General features: G+C 45.0%; 1 protein-coding gene across 4 annotated transcripts in view; it reads left to right on the top strand.

Moving 5' to 3' along the window:
- Window positions 1–19,758, top strand: part of CNOT10 (CCR4-NOT transcription complex subunit 10) — a 550,184-nt gene that overhangs the window by 414,594 nt on the left and 115,832 nt on the right. The gene's annotated exons all lie outside the window — the stretch shown is intronic.

The following is a 19,758-nucleotide window of genomic DNA, read 5'->3' as shown; positions in this document are numbered from 1 at the left end:
AAACTGAAATGGAGCATCCCTTATGGAGAGTTCCTACGCTTCAGACGCAACTGCTCAGAGGATGAAGAATTCAAGCGCCATAGTGCCAACGCGATTGCTAGATTCGCGAAGAGAGGTTACCCCAAGAAAGTCTTGGAACAGAGCCTCATAAGAACACAGGCACAAGATCGCAATGAAATCTTAAAGAAACCGGAAAAAACCCCAGTGCAAGAGGAAGTGATCCGACTGATCACCACCCACAGTGCGGAAAATAACAAACTGGCAAAGATCATTCAAAAACATTGGCCAATTTTAAAAACTGATCCGACTCTAACACAAATTTTAGGCGATCACCCAAACATAATGTATAGACGCACAAGAAACTTGGGAGACCAGCTGGTAAATAGCCACTACAGGGAAGTGCCAAAAATTGATTGGTTACAACGAAAGGGCTTCTTCCCATGCAGACACTGCAAGGTGTGTAAGATCGCTAAAGCAACTAAGGAAATTGTCATCAGAAAAGGTACAAGATGGACAATACCACAACATCTGACATGTAAAAGTACCTATGTGGTATACCTAATCGAGTGCCCCTGCAACAAAAAATATATAGGGAGCACTACCTTTGAATGCAAGAAGCGAATCCTGGAACACACCAGAGCAACAACAAATAAGGATCGCAGCTACGCAGTGGCAAAGCATATGGAGCAAGCACACAGCAACAACTGGGAACTCCTGAAATTCTGTGCAATAGAGCAAGTTCAACCATCGGAGAGAGGAGGTGACCGACTCAAAACCTTAAGACGTAAGGAATCCAAGCACATAATCAACTTCAGAACCTTGGAACCGACAGGCTTGAACTTGGCTGAGGAACTTCACGTTCATCTCTAATGCATTGGTGTATAATTACATACAACTGTCCCCGAACAATAATAATAACGCCCACTAGAGGGCAACAAATACAGATCTGAAACAATGAACAGAACTGATCAATCTGGGTGCGAGAAGGAGCACTACGGAAACTGAAATCCAATAGGCGTATTGGAATAAACCCAATGGATATGATAAACACTCACTAATGAGTTTAAAAAACATTGTCTGCAAACTAAGAAATGCACTCACCCCTTCCCCTCTTCCCTGTTGCTACAAACTGTGAACTACAACAGAAAAGTGTACACTGGTGACAATAATGCAAATGAACTACACTAACCAGCATGCACATACTAACAACAGAGGAAGTCACATGACCTGGTGTTTAAAAGGAGGACTTAGAAACTGGCTCAACATCCCGTGAGCAAGCTTTGTAAGAAGCGAAACGCGTTGGGTACTGGTTACTAAATAAACCGCTATCACTTAATCTGAGGCGAGAGAGTGCGTTTTCATTGCCCCCTGGGGTAACTTCAGCTATATATATATATATATATATATATATATATATATATATATATATATATATATATATATATATATATATATATATATATATATATATATATATATATATATACAAAACACCAAATTCAGCAAGCGCAAACTTCTTTCTCTGCGACGCCTGCCGCAAATCTGGACATGGAACAAAATTGAGTGCTTTAGCAATCTTTTATTCTGGTAACGTCAAGACGCGTTTCGCAGCCTCAGCCGCTTGTTCACTCGACAGTTAATACAGACTCGTAAATGCTATTTAAAGTGACAGTACATGTGTATTGAATCGAGCACGTGACATGAAACATCATGAAACTGGAAGACATGCTTTTCCTTTTTGCATCATAACGAACAATACATGTTAAGTACACAATGCATGAAATTTATTGACTCGTACCCGCCTTCCGAGTTGAGATAGTCTTAAAAAAATTAATTAAAGAAACTGGATATGTGGAAAACAAAGGACACCTGTTGTAAAAAATACCTCAATGTATCGGTGTTTCCAACCTACAGTATCCGGTTACTGATAGTTTACTTAATGTAACATGTGTCACGTGCTTAGAGACCAACAACCTCTACCTGTGATTCCTCCATAAAGTGCAAATGTGCAAAATCGTGTATTTTAAAATAAAACTTGAAAATCATTTGAGCTATCCACTCAGTGACAGTGTAACTGTTGCTTATCCAGAGATGTGATGTAGTGGTCTGGGCAGTTTTGGGGTGACCTGGGATCCACATATATTATATTGGAATTGATCTCCAGGTATATTGTCTTACGCCCCCATATAACTTATGCAGTACCGGAAAATAGACCACGTATGTATCTGCTCGTTCTTGAGAGATACACTGTATAACAAGGTTTTGAAGCAAGAATTAGTCTAAAATCGAGCAAGGGCTAGAAGCACAACAAATAATGGAGTACCCTAGATACAATGATCCAACCTTATAACAGTCAAATACATGACCCATGCTGTATTAAGTCAACATGTATAACTCTTATAATAATCTATGTGCTCTGCGCTTCATCTCTACAGCATTCGCTAATATATAGAATAATAGATAAATACATAAATGCATAAATAGAAAGAACATCATATAAATATATATATATATTCTCTGTTACATAAATCTATTCAATATAAATATCTGCATATAAAATCTATCGATAATTAGTGCTAATGCCAATTGAATCTAGAGATGGCAGTTCCCTGTCTATAAACATTTCATAGACACTTAAAGGGTCAAGAACTTCCTAGTATAACCCTAAAGACTGGGAACCCAAAGGGCCAATATGCTATAGAATTAATAGGGTCATGCTCATTCTTAGGTAGAGTTAGTAAACCGTTACAAATGTTGTGGAATGTCAAAGTCAAGGGCCTGAGGGTTGAATACACAACTACTGTGTGTCTGTTGAGGGGTATATGTATGAATCTACCTGCCTGGACAGGACTGACCAAACCCGCTGGGCTGAAACTCAGATTATTTTACAGGCAAGTATACAGGTCCTCTGTGATGTTGAGGCCATTCGGCTGTTTCGTATCCAGTTGTATGATATACCTGGTCTCTAACCTCCTCAGTTTGCTTTCACGATCACCTCCTCTTCTGCTAGGTGGTATCGCATCTATCAGAAAGAAGCTGAGGCTCTTATTATTTTACATATATATATATATCAATCCACACGTTTTCAGGTTCCTCTTGGAAAACATCCCATGTCGGTTGGTGCATACAAACGGCTAGAACCACTTGCCGATTTAATATTGTTCGGTTTCTTTTCCTCAAAAAATGCACACTCAGAGGTTAGGTAAAGTTTTGGCAGACTTTACCTAACCTCTGAGTGTGCATTTTTTGAGGAAAAGAAACCGAAATAAATATATATATATATCTATCCCTTTCAAGCATAGAGTGACAAATACATTATGCATATATATCTGTCGTCCGAGGAGTGGCCAGAGGGTTGGTCCACGCGAAACGATAGGAACAGACGGCCCAACTCGCACAGTTGGAATCCCAGGCGACACGCTGGAAGCTGCCCAACTCTCTGGCGGGCTGGAGGATTCTTCCTGGCAGTTGGCAGCGGTTCGCGAAGAGATTCGCCTAATCTCGCTGGAATCGGCCAAAATGCTCTGGCGCTTGTCGGTGGCTCGCGTTTATGGGTGGGGGGATAAGAACGGCAAGCTCCTCCACAACCTTGTGTCTTATCCCAAGTCCAATCGTATTATTCCTGAGATACGCTCAGACGATGGGACCCCCCCAAGTGACATCCGCAGTTATAGCACAAACATTTGCTACCTTCTATGCGCACCTCTACGCTGATCGACCCTCGGGCGCTCCTCTGGCCGCTCTGATGGATGAAACTGGTACCCGACTGCCTTCTCTCTCTCTCAAGAGACTACAGACACTCTGGACCACCCCTTCACCTTGGAGGTGGTCCAGGACTCCATCTCCCTCCTGCACCCTGGAAAAACGCCTGGTCCCGACGGGTACCCTCAGGAGTACTACACGGCCTTTCGAGATATTTTGGCCCCCCACCTGCTGGATCTCTTCCGCTATGTGGCAGAGACCGGCACATTCCCACCTGAGTCGGATTTGGCCACGATCGCGGTTATTCTGAAGACGCAGCCTCCGTCCCCGAGTTGCGCGGACTACCGCCTGATCTTGTTGATCAACACCTTAAGCTCTTCGCCACTGTCTTCGCTCAGAGACTCCAACCCCTCCTGCAGGACCTGGTCCACCCCGACCAACGCGGGTTCATGCCGGCGAGAGGCACCCGCCACTGCATTTGTTGCCTCCACCTGGCCCTGGCCCACCTTGATCGGCTAACCCCATATCTAGCCCTCCTTTTCATAGACTTTGAAAAGGCCTTAGACACAGTGAATTGGGATTACCTACAAGATGTGCTGGGCAGGATAGGTTTTGGTCCCTCGTTCCGCCATCTCATCAAAGGTTCTCTACACCAACCCCCGAGCCCGTGTACTCATTAACGGAGAGCTCTCCGAGGCCTTCCCGATGCGAAGGGGCACGCGTCAGGGGTGCCCTCTCTCGCCACTCCTGTTTGTGTTGGCAATGGAGCCCCTGGCAGTGCTCATCCGACAAGACCCACTTATTCGGGGTTGGGCCTGGGACTCGAGCCAAGTGGACAAAATAGCCCTCTATGCGGACAACGTGCTGCTCTATCTGGCGGACCCCGAAAGTTCTGGCCCCAGGTGCCTGAAGGTCCTCTTGGATTTCGAGAGGGTCTCTGGACTTCGTCTAAACGCGGCAAAGTCCACTCTGGTCCCACTGCATTCCTCCAGAGATTGCTACGATTGGCAGTCGATTATCCCCCCTTAGGAGGCACTCTGTCAAATACCTCGGCGTCTGGGTAGCTCTTTTACCGGAGCTTGAGTGGGCCCTGAACGTCACGCCCTTGGTTGTCAGGATGAAGGCGGACCTCAAGAGGTGGCAGACCCTTCCCCTGGGCAGGAGTGCGCTCTTCAAAATGATGGTCCTCCCCCGTTTCCTTTACATACTGTAGAACATCACGGTCCACCTTCCGGGTAGTTGGTTTCGCGAACTTGACGGCGTCCTCACCCGGTTTCTTGGGGGGGGGGGGGGGGGGAGACCACGTGTATCCCTGGCACACTGCTGCATTACCCCCTTTGACAGGGGTATGGGGGTGACCCATCTTCACCTCTACTACCTGACAACAAAACTTATAGTCATCCACGACTGGTATGCGGGCGGCTGTTCCGACCCTGCCTATCCTGTGGAACTCACTGCGTTGGAATTTACACAGGTCAAGGCGCTTCTGTATGGGAGTCCTGTTCCACAGGCGATGGCCACAGTCACCAGGACGGTGTTTCAGGCCTGGCGCACGGCCCTACGGCACGTGGGGTGGGACCGGACACTCACTCGACAGACGCCACTCTGGCATTTGTCCTGGATGCGGGAGGTCTCGTCCCTGCAGGGGTTCCGCAGGTGGGATCTCATTGGAGTTTCAGTGCTGGGAGATGTTTGGGTGGGGGACCACATCCGTTCCTTCACAGACCTGCAGCAGCGTCACGCTCTTCCTCACTCCCAACTCTATTGGTACTTGCAACTCAGACATCCCCTATACACACATGTCTCGCCTCCTGTCTCCCTTCCAGAGTTCAGCCCATTGGAGGTTCAGGTGATGATGGGGAACCTGGGCAGAGGGGGAGTATCCCGCATATATCGCTCCAAGCTTAATAATGGTCCCGCTTCCCTAGACCGGCTCAGGGTCCGCTGGGAGTATTGGGTGGGCCCCCTGGAGGAGGCAGACTGGAGGGACGTCCTCATGGCGCCCAGAACCTTGACCACGTCCTCCAAGCTGCGCCTGGTCCAATTCTACTACCTCCATGCGGCATACCTCACCCCGGCACGTCTATTCCATGCCTGCGATGTGCCTCAGCCCCTGCCGATTTCTATCACATAGTATGGTGTTGTCCGGTGCTGGCGCCGTTTTGGAGTGGGGTGGAGCTTGAGCTTACGCAGGCCTTGGGCTGGGAGGTCCCACTGCGTATGTTTCTGGGGGTCTTTGCTGGCCTGGATGGCTCTAGGGTGGACAAGCGCCTCTTGGGGACAGCTGTGGCGGTGGCCAAGAGGGACATAGCAGCGCATTTACAGCTCGGTAAGGACAGCACTGTGCTAGTCCTATGCTTAAAGACTTTGCTGTAGAAATGGCAAAAGACTTTGTTGTTTTCTGTCTCGGCGTGGATAGCACTGTGCTAATCCTATGCTTAAAGACTTTGATAGAAAAGCAGACATTTAAGGTGAGCAGATCTAGAGTGTCGCTGGTGTTGAGAGTGCTCTATACAGGAGCTGCTTTCCACCTAAACTTGAGTACTACCCAGAGTTCTCTGCTTCTTTTTTGCATATATATATATATCTCCAAAGCAATGTTGTAAATGCTGACCAAATAGGAATCAAGCATTCCTCTGCCCACAGGATATGCACAAATGTATTATACCGTTAGTAAGAAGCATTGACCTGTTGCAGGCAAAAAGTAACTGAGGAATGGTTTTATCTTTGTGTAGTATATATTTATTGTATTTATACAAATTATTATATATACGCTTATTTGCACATTGCTTCCCTTTTCACTTCCAATATCTAGTAATCTGGACTAGACATCACTTCTCATGCAGATATGTCCTCACATAGGATATAATGCACCCTGCCTTGGGCTGTAAGCCGTGCTGTAGGGGTGACTCAGGAATGTTTGCCATGTCTTGTTTTCAGCATTGTTTGTACCATGTCACGCAGCCTGCAATGGCAGTCTACATGCAATTTGTATGGGGATCCCTTAGGGGGGCATAAGACATGCTGCAGCCCTTAGAGACTCTGTGGTACCCCTGCTCGGGGTACCAGAGGGTATAATTTGCTAGGGGCATACAAGGGTGCTACAGTGTGCACCAATTGTATCCCAATTCTATCAGTTTACCTTGTTTTAGGGAAAGAGCATTGGCACTCGGTTAATTTGGATGAAAGGCAACATATATACAACAAAGCGAAATGGTAATTTCCAATAACACAATGCAATTGTGTATCTTGTTTTTTCGTCTTTTATTTTCAGTTGTGTAATGCGGATAGCTGACGTAAACAGCCAACACGTTTCACCCAAACATGGGCTTCTTCAGGGCAGAAGAAATCTAATTTGTAGTGAAAAATGTATCCATCAGAAAATTCACAAAATGATAGAAGAAGAACATCTCTGAGTAAAGAGAAACTGTACTCTCGAATAAGAGGGGAGATTTCTCACTAGAAATCCCAGAATTCCAACATAATTGCAGCGTGTATACGGAGCCGTGTCTGGAGGCCGTGTCTCAGGCAGTGAAAAAAAAAAGCATTGGCACTCTGGCCTGGTTAGCAGGCTTCCTGTGCACTTCTAGTCGAAAACATTAGTATTGGTGAGCAAACAGTGGTGGTGACCATGACAACAAGTATTTGCAATGCAATAGGTCTCGCATTAGGAAAGTTTGAGCTATTGTTATTGTAAATGACAATTTTTTCATTTTATGTGTTGGTTTTGAAAATAGCAAAATTAGTAATTTTGTTATTTACAATGCCAATAGTTATAACTTTCGCAAATGTGACACCTTTAGCATTTGTAATGCAATATGTGTTGTATTTACGCGACTTATATGTATTGATATTACAAATAACAATGGCTTTTAAGTGTTTTTCAATAATTAATACTTAAATAAGTTATTGTAATTTATAATGGCAACAGCTTAAACTTTCGTAAATAACTTTTGTGAAGATTATGTTCAGTGTATTTTATTGTGACGAAAATCCAAGAACAGAAGTGAAATATTAACATCTTTTTGTGACATTTGTAATAAAGCTTGAAACATTGAGAGAACATATGTGAACCAGTTGTTTTTTAATGGTTGTGCAGATTGATGCAGTGGTGGCGCGGAGTGATGTTGTGGTGGCGAACGAGTGATGCTGTGGCGTTCAGTGATGCTGTGGTAGCACATAGTGATGGTGTGGTGGTGCTGAGTGATGCTGTGTGCTATGCTATGTTTTGTTTTGCTATCCTATGTTTTGTTTTGTTATGCTATGTTTTGCTATCCTATGCTTTGGTTTGTTATGCTATGCTGTGTTTTGTTATGCTGTGTTTTGTTATGCTGTGTTTTGTTATGCTGTGTTTTGTTCTGTGTTTTGCTATGCTATGTTTTGCTATGCTATGTTTTGCTATGCTATGTTTTGCTATCCTATGCTTTGGTTTGCTATGCTGTGTTTTGTTATGCTATGCTAAGCTTTGTTGTGTTTTATTATGCTGTGCTATGCTTTGCTATGCTGTTCTGTTTTGTTGTGTTTTGTTATGCTATGCTGTGTTTTTTGTGTTTTGTTATGCTATGCTATGTTGTGTTTTGCTATGCTATGTTTTGTTATGCTATGCTATATTTTGTTATGCTACGTTTTGTTGTTTTGTTATGCTATGTTTTGTTATGCTATGTTGTAAAGTTTTGGTTACACTTGAAACCCCATCAGTGGCGACAATAAAGTATTATTAAACTGAACCGAAAGTGTGGGAGAGAAGGAACGTGCGAAGCAGAGGCACAGAACAAAGATATAGGGCGAGAAGAGGAGGAGGAACAGAAGAGTAGAGAAGTGACCGAATGAGACGAAGGGATACAGAAGAAAATGCAATGACACGGCGAACGAAGGAGAGAGGGGAGCATGTAAACGGGTCTAAAGGGATGTTAGTAAGAGAGGCAGAGAACAACAGAAGTGAGTGAAAGGCAGAATGTTGAGAGGAGGAGAGAAAATAGAGAAATATGAGGTGTTAGTGGGAAAGGAAGGGAGGGGACAGCAGGGCAGAAAGAAGGAAAGAGGAATAAAAATAAAGCACGAGGGGGCTGGAGAGAAATCGTAAAAGGGAATGAAAAGACATAAAAATAAAAGTGCATGCTAGTATTGGCATACTTTATAGCTAATATATAATGGCATATACCTAATGGATTAGCAGTTTGCTGATAAGTAAAATAGAGTACGGTATTTTGGTGTTTGATAGTAGTAATGGAGAGGAAATAACGTAGGGCACACTGTGGTAATGTAGTAGCAGTGATAGTATAGATCGAGCTGAGGGGCACGATTTAATAGTGTGATAATAGTAATGGCATGGATAAAGCTGAACAGTACAATGTTGCAGTGTGATAGCAGGGATAATGGCGGTAGAGCAGAAAAGCACTATATTGTAGTATGATAGCAGTGATAGCACGATAGAGTGGCGAGGATCCAACATTTTGTTACGTGAAAGTAGTAATGGCAACTATACTGCAGACGGGCCCGGTATGGTAGTGTGATAGCAGTGATGGCGGAGATGCAGCAGAGGGGCACACTGTTGCAGTGTAATCGCAGTTATTGCGGGATAGAGTCAAGGGGCCTAATCGTGTAATATAATTGTAGTAATGTGACAGATAGAGCTAAGGGGCACGTGGTGCATTATGATAACATCAGTAGCGGGGCTAGAGCGGAGGAGCACAGTGTTTTGTTATGTGATAATAGTACTGGCGAGGATACAGCTAAGGGGCACGATGTGGTAGGGTGATAGCAGTGATGACGGAGATACTGCAGAGGGCACAGTGTTTTGTTTTGTGATAGTAGTAATGGTAAGGATATAGCGAAGGGCTACAGTGTTGTAGTGCGATTGCAGTGATGGCGGAGATAGAGAGGAGCATGGTATTGTACTTTGATAGCAGTGTTGGTGGAGATGAAGATGTAGAGCATGGTGTTGCAATATTAGCAGTGATGGCAGACATAGAGCGAATGAGCACAGTGTTGTACTGTGATATTAGTGATGGCAAAGATGCAGCACAGGGCACATCGTGGTAGTGCGATAGCAGCTATTGCGAGGGTAGAGCAATATTTCTAAATATAATAACATAATAGAACAAAAGGGCATGAGGTCTTAGTGTGATAGCGGGAATATAGCTGAAAGACACATGTTGCAGTGCAATAATAATAATAATAGAGAGTAACTAGTTATTTCTGCTTTCGCGGAGATGATTCTATTCCATTGACAGTAGAGGGCAATAATCTGAAATTAAGATCCCTTACATTTTGATAAAGCTTATATGTTACAGTCTATTACATAAAAAAGTTAACAAGGTCAAAGTACTTGTATTTTTATGTTGTAATTTTTGTGTTTTCTTAATGCCGTCTGTTGTCTGACATATCCCCATGGCTCATTATCAAATAGGTCCGACACGATTGAAATTTAAAAAAACAGGACTTTGTGACCTGAATGACGTGTAGTCCGATAAATGTTTGGATGCGCGACCTACTTTTTTCAGTTAAAAAAAACACGTCCTTCCCACTCTCCATTTCCCCATATTAAAAGAACCCATGGGATAATGTACACCACTAGCGGGCCACTAGATGGCACCGCAGACCAAAGTCTTGAAATGAGAGCATTTCTAATACTTGAAAAGGTTAGAATCAACAAGGTATCAGCAGAGTATACTTGATAATAAAGTGATAACATTTATATTTTACATAGAAAAGCAGTGGTAATAGCGTCTCATGGTAATATTGTGCCTTGCCGTGTATGCATATCATAATTTTAGTATATGCTAACCGTTTAAACATTTCATGATATGCCATGCACTATAAAGCAGCAGTGTTAGCGATGACGAAGCACATTAATTGCCAGATTTGTACATGTCAGTGCATATCATAATTTTAGTATATGTTAACCGTTTAAACATTTTATGATGTGCATTGCACTATAAAGCAGCAGTGTTAGCGCTTAGCGTCAGTGCTGTCATAATACAGACCTAGGAGTAGAGCGAAGGGGCACGATGTCATAGTGTAATAGTAGTGATGACGGAGGAACAGCGCAGTGTATAACGTTGTAGTGTAATAGCAGTGATGGCAAAGATAAAACGAAGAGGCACAGTGTTGCAGTATAATAGTAGTGATAACATAATAGAACAAAAGGGCATGACGTCTTAGTGTGATAGAGAGCACATTCCTTTGAAGTGGAGCGGCTTCCTTTGAAGTCTGGTGGGGGGGGGCGGGGGAGCGGCTTCCTCTGAAGTCTGATGCCGAGGCTCAGACAAATGGTGTGGGATGTGGCTGGCAATGGTGTGGGTGTGCGATGTGCACGCGCCTGTCTCACATGAGCTGTATGTGATCCGCAGCTAGGTAGACTTTTCTTTTCCGCGAGACCTAAAAAGGAACACTTTCCTACAGATATCATGAGTGATGTCATGAGTGATGTCATGAGTGATGTCTTATGTGAGGTCATAATAAGCAGTGCCTGGCGGGGGGCCCAAGTTCTAGTTAGCGCTGTGAACTAGAACTTGGGGATTGTTGTTTTTTAGGGCTCGTCTTAAAGCATTTCTAGTAAGCGGTCTGAAAAGTCTGCCAACGGCGGACTAGCCACAGTTCATGTGAGAAAGGCGCGTGCACAAACCAGCAACGTCACAAACCACCATTTGTCTGTGCCTCGGAGACTTCAAAGCTGCCGCCCCCCGCATCAGACTTCAAAGGATTGCGATCCCTCCACAGCTATGCCGAGAGCTTGTTTACCATCCTTTTACAAGCTGACCCTTCTCCTACTGCTGCTTACATTCAGGAAAATGTTAACACTGTGGGATTGCATCTTTTTTTTCTTTTTCTCTCCCGCGCACCCATGCCTCTTACCACCCACTCCCTCCATGTTGCTCTCACCCCACCTAGCTAGTCTGTTTATTCCTCTACCCATTCCCAACCTGCTTGGCTTTTTTATATTTAAATAAACCAACCCACTTGGTTTTTTTTTGCGTGCAACTGGCATAGCGCTCAATTGGCCATAAGACCGGCATCTCCGCGCTTTTGTTTGTCCGGGGTAACATCTGTGCTGTGTTTGCGGTAGGAAACCTTTCTCGTGCTCGCTTCGTCTGTCCATTGTGTTTGGGCTGACATTTGACTCGGTGGTGCCTGTAAAATGCCTTGTGGGGTCTCTCTCCATGCATTGTCCCACTATTTCCTTCGTCCATCTTTGTTTCATGGGTATTACACATCTACACAGCAATTGCAGCAGAATATCACGCTATCGCCACCATGATCAATATCTGTGGTATTTCACGCCCGAGCTTACAGTAGTGACACGAGTACAGGGAAATACGTATTTTTTTTTTTGCTTGCTTGTGTTTTTTTTTTTTTTTTTTTAAGTGACTAGGAAGCGGTAGGAACCGCAGACTGACAGCCTGCGCAAACCGAGGAAACTCTGTCGCACACGCATGACTCGTGCACTAAAATAGTTTATAGCGCTGCCTCCTGAAAAGGGCAAATCATTAATTCAGCACAGCAAAGTGGCACTAAAAGCTACGTGCACTATTGTGTTTTTTTGTTGTTTTTTTAAACGCTCATGGAGTTAAAACTAACCACTTGAAATAAATATCAAATACATTCAGCAATTAGTCTCTTTGTGCATAAGCATCGAGTAAGCCTTTGGTACTCGTTTCTTGACCTGGGGAGGGTGAAGATGTAGGTCGGTCTTGTTCAAGGCTAGTTCGACCTATGGCATGTGATGGCAGCCCTCGTCATCAGACAATGGTGCACCCTTTCTCCTCCAGCAACTCGTTACTGCTTTTTTTTACACTCTCATAAGCCCCTTTTCCGTTGTGTTCACTTCTCTCTTCTACTATTCCTGTGCCCTCTCACACAAGCAGGCTATGTGTCCCCGTCCTGTCACTGTCTCTTCCCTTTCTCTCTTCTTGCGACCCTCTCTTCATTCGTTCCCCATGTCAGACTGCTCTCATTATCCCATTATAACTATTTCCTCCCTATTCTTCATCTCCCACTACCTTCCCCACTGTCTTCCCCGTCTCTCTTTCCAGATTACCTTCCCAATTGTCGTTTCTCTATCTGCCTGCCGTCTCCCCGCCCCGACTTTCCAATTCTTTCATTTCACTCTCTTTCTCTCTCTATCCTATTCTCCACACCATGTCGTCTATGTCTCTCTTACCGCCTCTTCTCGTTTCTCTTCCATCCTCTGGTTTCACTTCTCTCTTGCTCTGTTTATTTTTTTCTCACTATCTCTTCTCTCCTTTCTGCTCTCACTATCTCTTCTCTCCTTTCTACTCTCACTCTCCTCTTCCACCTCTCTTTCGTATTTGCTGTTTGCCTCACACATTCTCCTCTTCCCCTCCCACGGCTCGCTCTTAGTTCCACTTCTCTTTCCTTTCTTGCATTTCTCGTTCCCTCACTATTTTCTCCGTAGATAACCTTCTTTTGCACCCCATCTCTCTCAGTCGTCTCTCTTGTCTATTAATCCCTCACCCTCTATCCCCCTCACACCCCCTCACTCACCCTCACACACCCCCTCACACACACCCTCATCCTCACACACCCACTCACACAACAAAGCATAGCAAAACATAGCATAGCAAAACACAACAAAACATTGCATAACAAAACACAACACAACACATAGCATACATAACAAAACATAGAATTGCAAAGCATAGCAAAACACAACAAAGTACAACAAAACACAGCACAACAAAACACAGCACAACAAAGCCCAGCACAACAAAACCCAGCACAACAAAACCCAGCACAACAAAACCCAGCACAACAAAACCCAGCACAGCAAAACCCAGCACAGCAAAACCCAGCACAGCAAAACCCAGCACAACAAAACACAGCATAGCATAATAAAACACCACAAAACATAGCATAGCAAAACACAACAAAACATAGCATAGCATAAAAAAATGCGTAGGATAGCAAAACATAGCATAACATAACAAAACATAGCATAACATAACAAAAGATAGCATAGCTTAATATAACAAAACATAGCATAGCAAAACATATCACAAAACATAGCATAGCTTAACAAAACATAGCATAGCTTAACAAAACATAGCATAGCAAAACAAAACATAGCATAGCAAAACAAAACATAGCATAGCAAAACAAAACATAGCATAGCAAAACAAAACATAGCATTACAAATGTAGGAAGGTGGATATCCGACTATGGTTGCCCCCAACTTTTTGCCTAGTGTTTAGCTGGTTTTCGACATAGTTGTCCTGTGATCCTGCTATTCAGGACCACAGGCTTCCTGCTCTCTCTGTTAAAATGGACTCCATGTACCTTAGGTACATATCTAATTGGATACTGGGTCACCTTATCAGCCCCTGTACAGTGTATCTTAGGTACCCAGGGCATAGGGGCACCCAGGGCCTACCAGGGGCTGCAGCATGTATTATGCCACCCCTGGCTGGCCATCCAAACTGACACAACTGGCTGGTAACACAGCTGGGGCAAGGTGGTGTAATCACCCTTTGCTGTAGATATAGTATACCTATATCTAACCCAAAATGGACACATATATTCCTATTTATTTATTTTTTTTTTTAGAGTTTTCTATAGCGCGAACTTGAACCGATTAGGTTATCAGAGCGCTTTACATAGCACAAGTTTTGTTACATGTTAACACAGCAGTTTACATAGAATCAGTTACGTTGCACATTTCAATAACTTGAACCGAATAGGTTATCAAAGCGCTTTAAATAAGACAGTATTCGATGTCCAGTGCCCTCCTCCGCCGTGTAGCGGGGGACCACTTCAAGCCCTCCGAAGTCGTCGAGCTGTCGGGACTAGGCTCCTGGAATGTCCAGTGCCCTCCTCCACCGTGTAGTGGGGGACCTCTTCCAGCCCTTCGAAATCGTCGACCTGTCGGGACTAGGCTCCTGGAATTTCAGCTGTCCCTTTACAACTACTTTGTTAAGTGAGTGAGTCAACCAGAGGGTACGGGATAGGTTTGGAGGGGAGGTGGGTGAGGGGTGAATGGGGTGTGCGGCGAGAGGTCATCGTGAGGTAGATGGAGGAGGTGGGGGCGACCGACCGAGGAGAATGGCTGACCAGGGAGTCCGTATGCAGGTGGGAGAGTGGGCTGGTGATCGAGGAGGTGCGCGCTGTATTGATGTACGGGAGGGTGATAGGGAGAAGGGGTCTTTTGGGCGGGAGGTGTGTGTATGAGGTGGGGAGGGGGTGGGTGGTGTGAGTGATGGCATAGGAGGTAGGTGGGTGGGTCAGGGTGTGTGCTGGATGGCATAGAGGGTAGGTGGGTGGGTCAGGGTGTGTGCTGGATGGCATAGAGGGTAGGTGGGTGGGTCAGGGTGTGTGCTGGGAACTGATAGTCGAGATGGGGGTGCCGGAAGGATAGTGGGGGCTGAGAGTAGGATGGGAAATGGGATTGGGAGCGGCCACGTTGTGGGGAAGGGGATTATACCTGTTCATTACGAATGTTCAGAGTAAAGCTAGTAGGGAGACATCTTTTCATATGAGGTAGTATTCCGTGCATCACACATGTTCAGAATATAGTTAAAAGTAGAATGATACAGGACATGAATCAAAATTAGAATCATAGAATCGACAATGTCATTAGTTAGCACCCAACATATATGAGGTAGCAATCTGTGCATTACAAATGTTCAGTATATGTAATGTTCATATATGAGGTAGCAATCTGTGCATTACAAATGTTCAGAATATAGGTAGAAATATATACTGCAATAATAGGCAGAGATTCTTTCATAAATGAGGTAGCAATCAGAATATATACTGCAATAATAGGCAGAGATTCTTACAAAAGTGAGGTAGCAATCAGAATCAGTGCATTACAGAGGTTTAAAATACAGGTATCGGGATAGTGCTTTCATATATAGGGTAGCAATCTGCATTACAAGTATTCAGAATCTAGGTAGAATTATAATACTGTAACAATGGGCATTCTTTCATGTATGCGGTAGCAGTTAGAATCAGTGCATTACAGTAGTTTAACATACAGGTAGAGGAATACTCATATGGCAGGCCTTATCAATCCTGAAGGCAGAGTGCTTGGAATTATGTGAGATAGTGCTCTAGCATGAGCTGAGCCTGCCTGCAGCTTTCGGAACCAAGTCCTTATAGCTGTTCCATTATAACGCTATACCATATACTCTTAAGTGCATTATAATCCTCGCGGTTATTGCTAACTTTGGCATAGCATTATCGAAACATGTCGTGTAAGGTGTCATACGTTTTGGAATACTACCCCCTCGCCAGTTCTGGCGACGGGGGTAGCATTTATTTATTTATTTATTTATTTAAACTTTTACCGCGCACAGCTACCCACAGTGGGTTTCCCGGCGCTAGGTACAGACTGGAGAAGAAGATATCAGATAGCCAGCATACAGGTACCAACTACTTATGTGAACAACAGCGTTTTCAGTGCTCTGCGAAAACGAAGAAGACTGGTCTCTAATTTAAGGGCAGTGGGCAGGGCATTCCAATATTTGGGACCAAGATAGGAGAAGGAACGTCCCCCCATCCTTGCCAGCTTAAATCTTGGTATAGAGAAATTGCCAATTTCCGAGGATCGTAAGGTGCGTTTGGGCCTGTAAAGTTGCACCAGTTTTTGTAAGTAAGTAGGTGCAATGCCTTGCTTGATCCTAAACATGTAGCATAATGCCTTAAACTTTATGCAGCTGGAGATCTTCAACCAATGAAGATCATGCAAGGCAGATAATGCAGAAGTTCTTCTAGGGACATTCTTCAAGAGTCGCGCGGCTGCATTTTGTACAACCTGCAATACTTTAACAGTGGCTACATCAGCACCCAAATATAGTATGTTGCCATAGTCCAGGCGAGATGTTATCAATGCCTGGACAACCGTTCTACGGGAGGGAATGGGAAGCAACCATAAGATCTTTTGTAGCCACCTGAGAGTAGAAAAACAGGTTGCTGCGACCTTAGTGGCCTGCTGCTTCATTGTTAACTTGTCGTCAATTTGGAAGCCTAAGTTACGTACAGCATGTGTGGGTACAGGAAGTGCACCCATCTCATTTGGCCAATGCTGAGGGCCCCAGAGGTTCTTATTTTTCCCCAGAATGACCACCTCTGTCTTCTCCCCATTCAGTTTGAGACAGTTCCTCTGCATCCAGTCCGCCACAAGAATGAGGCCCGACTTTAGTGCAGAGGGGTTATTCTCGTCTCGCCCTGATAGGGAGAAGATGATCTGGGTGTCATCAGCGTAAGAGAACAGGGTCAGCCCCGCCTGCTCTACGATGTTAGCCAAGGGTTTTACATAAAGATTGAATAATAGGGGGCTGAGTATGGACCCCTGGGGGACACCCCGCGCTAAGGAACAGACCGCTGATGCCGCCTTAGGGGAGAAAACTTGAAAGGTTTGCTCGCCAAGAAAGGAGGCCACCCAGGCTAAGGCCCTACCAGTCATGCCGAGTGACCGCAGAGAGTCAAGAAGGATGGAATGTGACACAGTGTCGAAAGCTGCGCTCAAATCCAACAGGATGAGCGCCATAGTTTCACCCTGGTCGACACCGTGTCGGAGACTCTCTGTCACCCCAAGAAGGGCTGTCTCGGTCGAGTGGCAGGACCGAAAACCCGACTGGGAGGAATGTAAGAAACCAGAACTTTCCACCAGTTCAGTGAGCTGGGTATTAATGTGTCTCTCTAACACTTTAGAGAAGATGGGTAGCAGGGATATTGGACGAAAGTTGGCAAGATTCGGGATATCAGCACCAGACTTTTTTAACAAGGGCACTACCATAGCGTGTTTCCATGGCTGGGGTACATATGCCTCAGTAAGTGAGGCGTTTAACAATTTAACAAAAATCTGATGGGTGGAGGGATCTAATTGTTTGAGTATTTTAGCCGGAAGTGCATCGCACGGAGAGCCAGAGCGCACACTATTTAGACAAGAAGAAAAGGAACTATTGTCTAATGGCTGCCATACAGAGAGTTTGGCAACGTTGTCAACATTAGCAGATGACTGCACAGCGCCAGATGCAAAAGGTGTTACCATTGGTGGCGGAGTAAAAAGATCATAGATCAAGTCGACTTTTTTAACAAAAAAGTCAGCTACGGATTGGCATTGAACCTTGTCAAGTGCGGGAGGCGTAGGAATAGAGTCCGCTCCTGTCAGTTTTTTTACAACTGAAAAGAGCACCTTAGGGCATTTTTGTGCATCTGAAACTATTTTTTTAGTATAGTCTGCTCTGGCTGTTTTGCAGCTGTTATGATAGCCCTTCAGAGCTTCTCTGTAAGCTACTTTGCGTGTAGGAGAATAATTGCGCCTCTAAAATCTTCCTTTCTAAAATCTTACATTGAGTGCGAAGGCACTTAAGCTTGTCGGAAAACCAAGGTGCAGGTGGATGATGAGGCATAGTTTTCTTATATGTCAAGGGAAGCGTGGAATCAACAGCATTATTTAACCACTGACCAACTGCACAATTTAGTGCAGAGATAGATAGGTCGGTGTTAGGAAGTGTCCTTAATAATTGTTTATTGAGTTCTGGCATGTTAATTTTCCCCCAACTGCGTGTCCCTTTATCTATTTCCTTTCCGATCTGTGATGCTGTCCTGGTAATATCCAATGAAAAAGGAACAGCAAAGTTGTCGGACCATTCTATTGGGCGTGCTTTCTGAGAGCAGTCCAACTGTAGATTTGACAGGATGGGATCTAATAAGTGACCAGCAAGATGTGTAGGGGCAGAGTTCAAGAGTTGAATGTTAAAAACCTCGAGAGTAGAAATAAGCTGTTTAGTGGACGTACTGTCGGAATCTTCGAGATGGATATTTAGGTCCCCTAGAATCGAAAAGTTGGCTGCTCTAAGCAGCAAGGGGGCCAGGAAATCTGGCAAAGAAGAAACCCAGGGATTAGCATTCCCAGGAGGGCGATAGATTAATAGACCTGTCATTGTGAACTGAGGGTTAATAGTTAGCCTAAAAAGGGCTGCCTCGCAACCTTTGAAAGGAATGTCTTCAAATTTACAGGTGTACTTAGATTTGAAAATCATGGCTATCCCCCCCGCTTTGCCTAGAAGTCTGTCCTTTCTTACGATGACGTAATTAGGGGGAATTGCAGCGGCAATATCGGGGCCAGAGCTGTCATGCAACCAGGTTTCTGTAAGAAACACAGCATCCGGTTGTTCATCAGTGATGAAGTCACAGATGTTATATTTGTGTTGTGGGAGAGATCTACAATTAATACTCCAAAAATGTAAAGAGGAATGTGAAGAGACAGTATTGGACTTAACAGGCCTGCTGCGTCTGACATAGCGCTTGAGCGATCTGCAGCTCGCTGGTATTCCGAGAGCGAAACCGCATTGGTGACATTTGTATTTGGGGAAGGGCAATGTACATACAGAGCAGGTCTTGCTAGCAAAGCGGCACCATGAATGTAATTCCACAGCAGAATAGGAAAGAACCATAATGCAATACAGTAGATCAGAAACAACTTACTCACAGATGATGTATAGAGTACTTGCCAGAGCCCAGAGCCCGTCGGAGCGCAGACGGGCTGACTCAGGCGAGACTCCGGCGCTATGGACGGCGCTTCCGCAAACGCGACCGCTAGCGCGATAGGGTGACCGTATCCTTTTATATGTACCACTAGAGCGCTCACACCGCTCTGGGCACACTCAAGATGGCCGCCGTGGGAAGATTTCCCTAACCCCAATTTAGCTCAAAAACGGCAGCTAAAAGCCTCAAATGGTGGCGAAAATGTGTGCAGGTGGCCTAGGGGTATGCTGTCTGCAAACACAGAGTGAAAAAGTACAGTTTTCATGTTGGACAGGCCCCATGAAGGGCTCGCTCCCACCCTGCATGACAGGGCCCGGACATCTCTGTATCGTTGGCCCGGACCAGCCGCCATCTTGGACACTGCACCACGAGGCCCCGTGGCCTCAGCTCGACCCTAACCCTGGGCCTGGCCAGGCCCTGACATCCCGGCACCACCATCCACCCAGGAGGTGACCGGCCCACTTGGCAGGTCAATGGGAGAAAGAAGTGTCGATGGCTCTCCCCCGCCAGGTGCCGATCGCCCCCAGCCTCCCCGGGCGCTGG

This window comes from Lissotriton vulgaris, chromosome 10, assembly GCF_964263255.1.
Source record: "Lissotriton vulgaris chromosome 10, aLisVul1.2, whole genome shotgun sequence".
Taxonomy (NCBI): domain Eukaryota; kingdom Metazoa; phylum Chordata; class Amphibia; order Caudata; family Salamandridae; genus Lissotriton; species Lissotriton vulgaris.
Note: the sequence above shows the minus strand (reverse complement) of the source record. Positions and strands in the feature narration are given on the sequence as shown.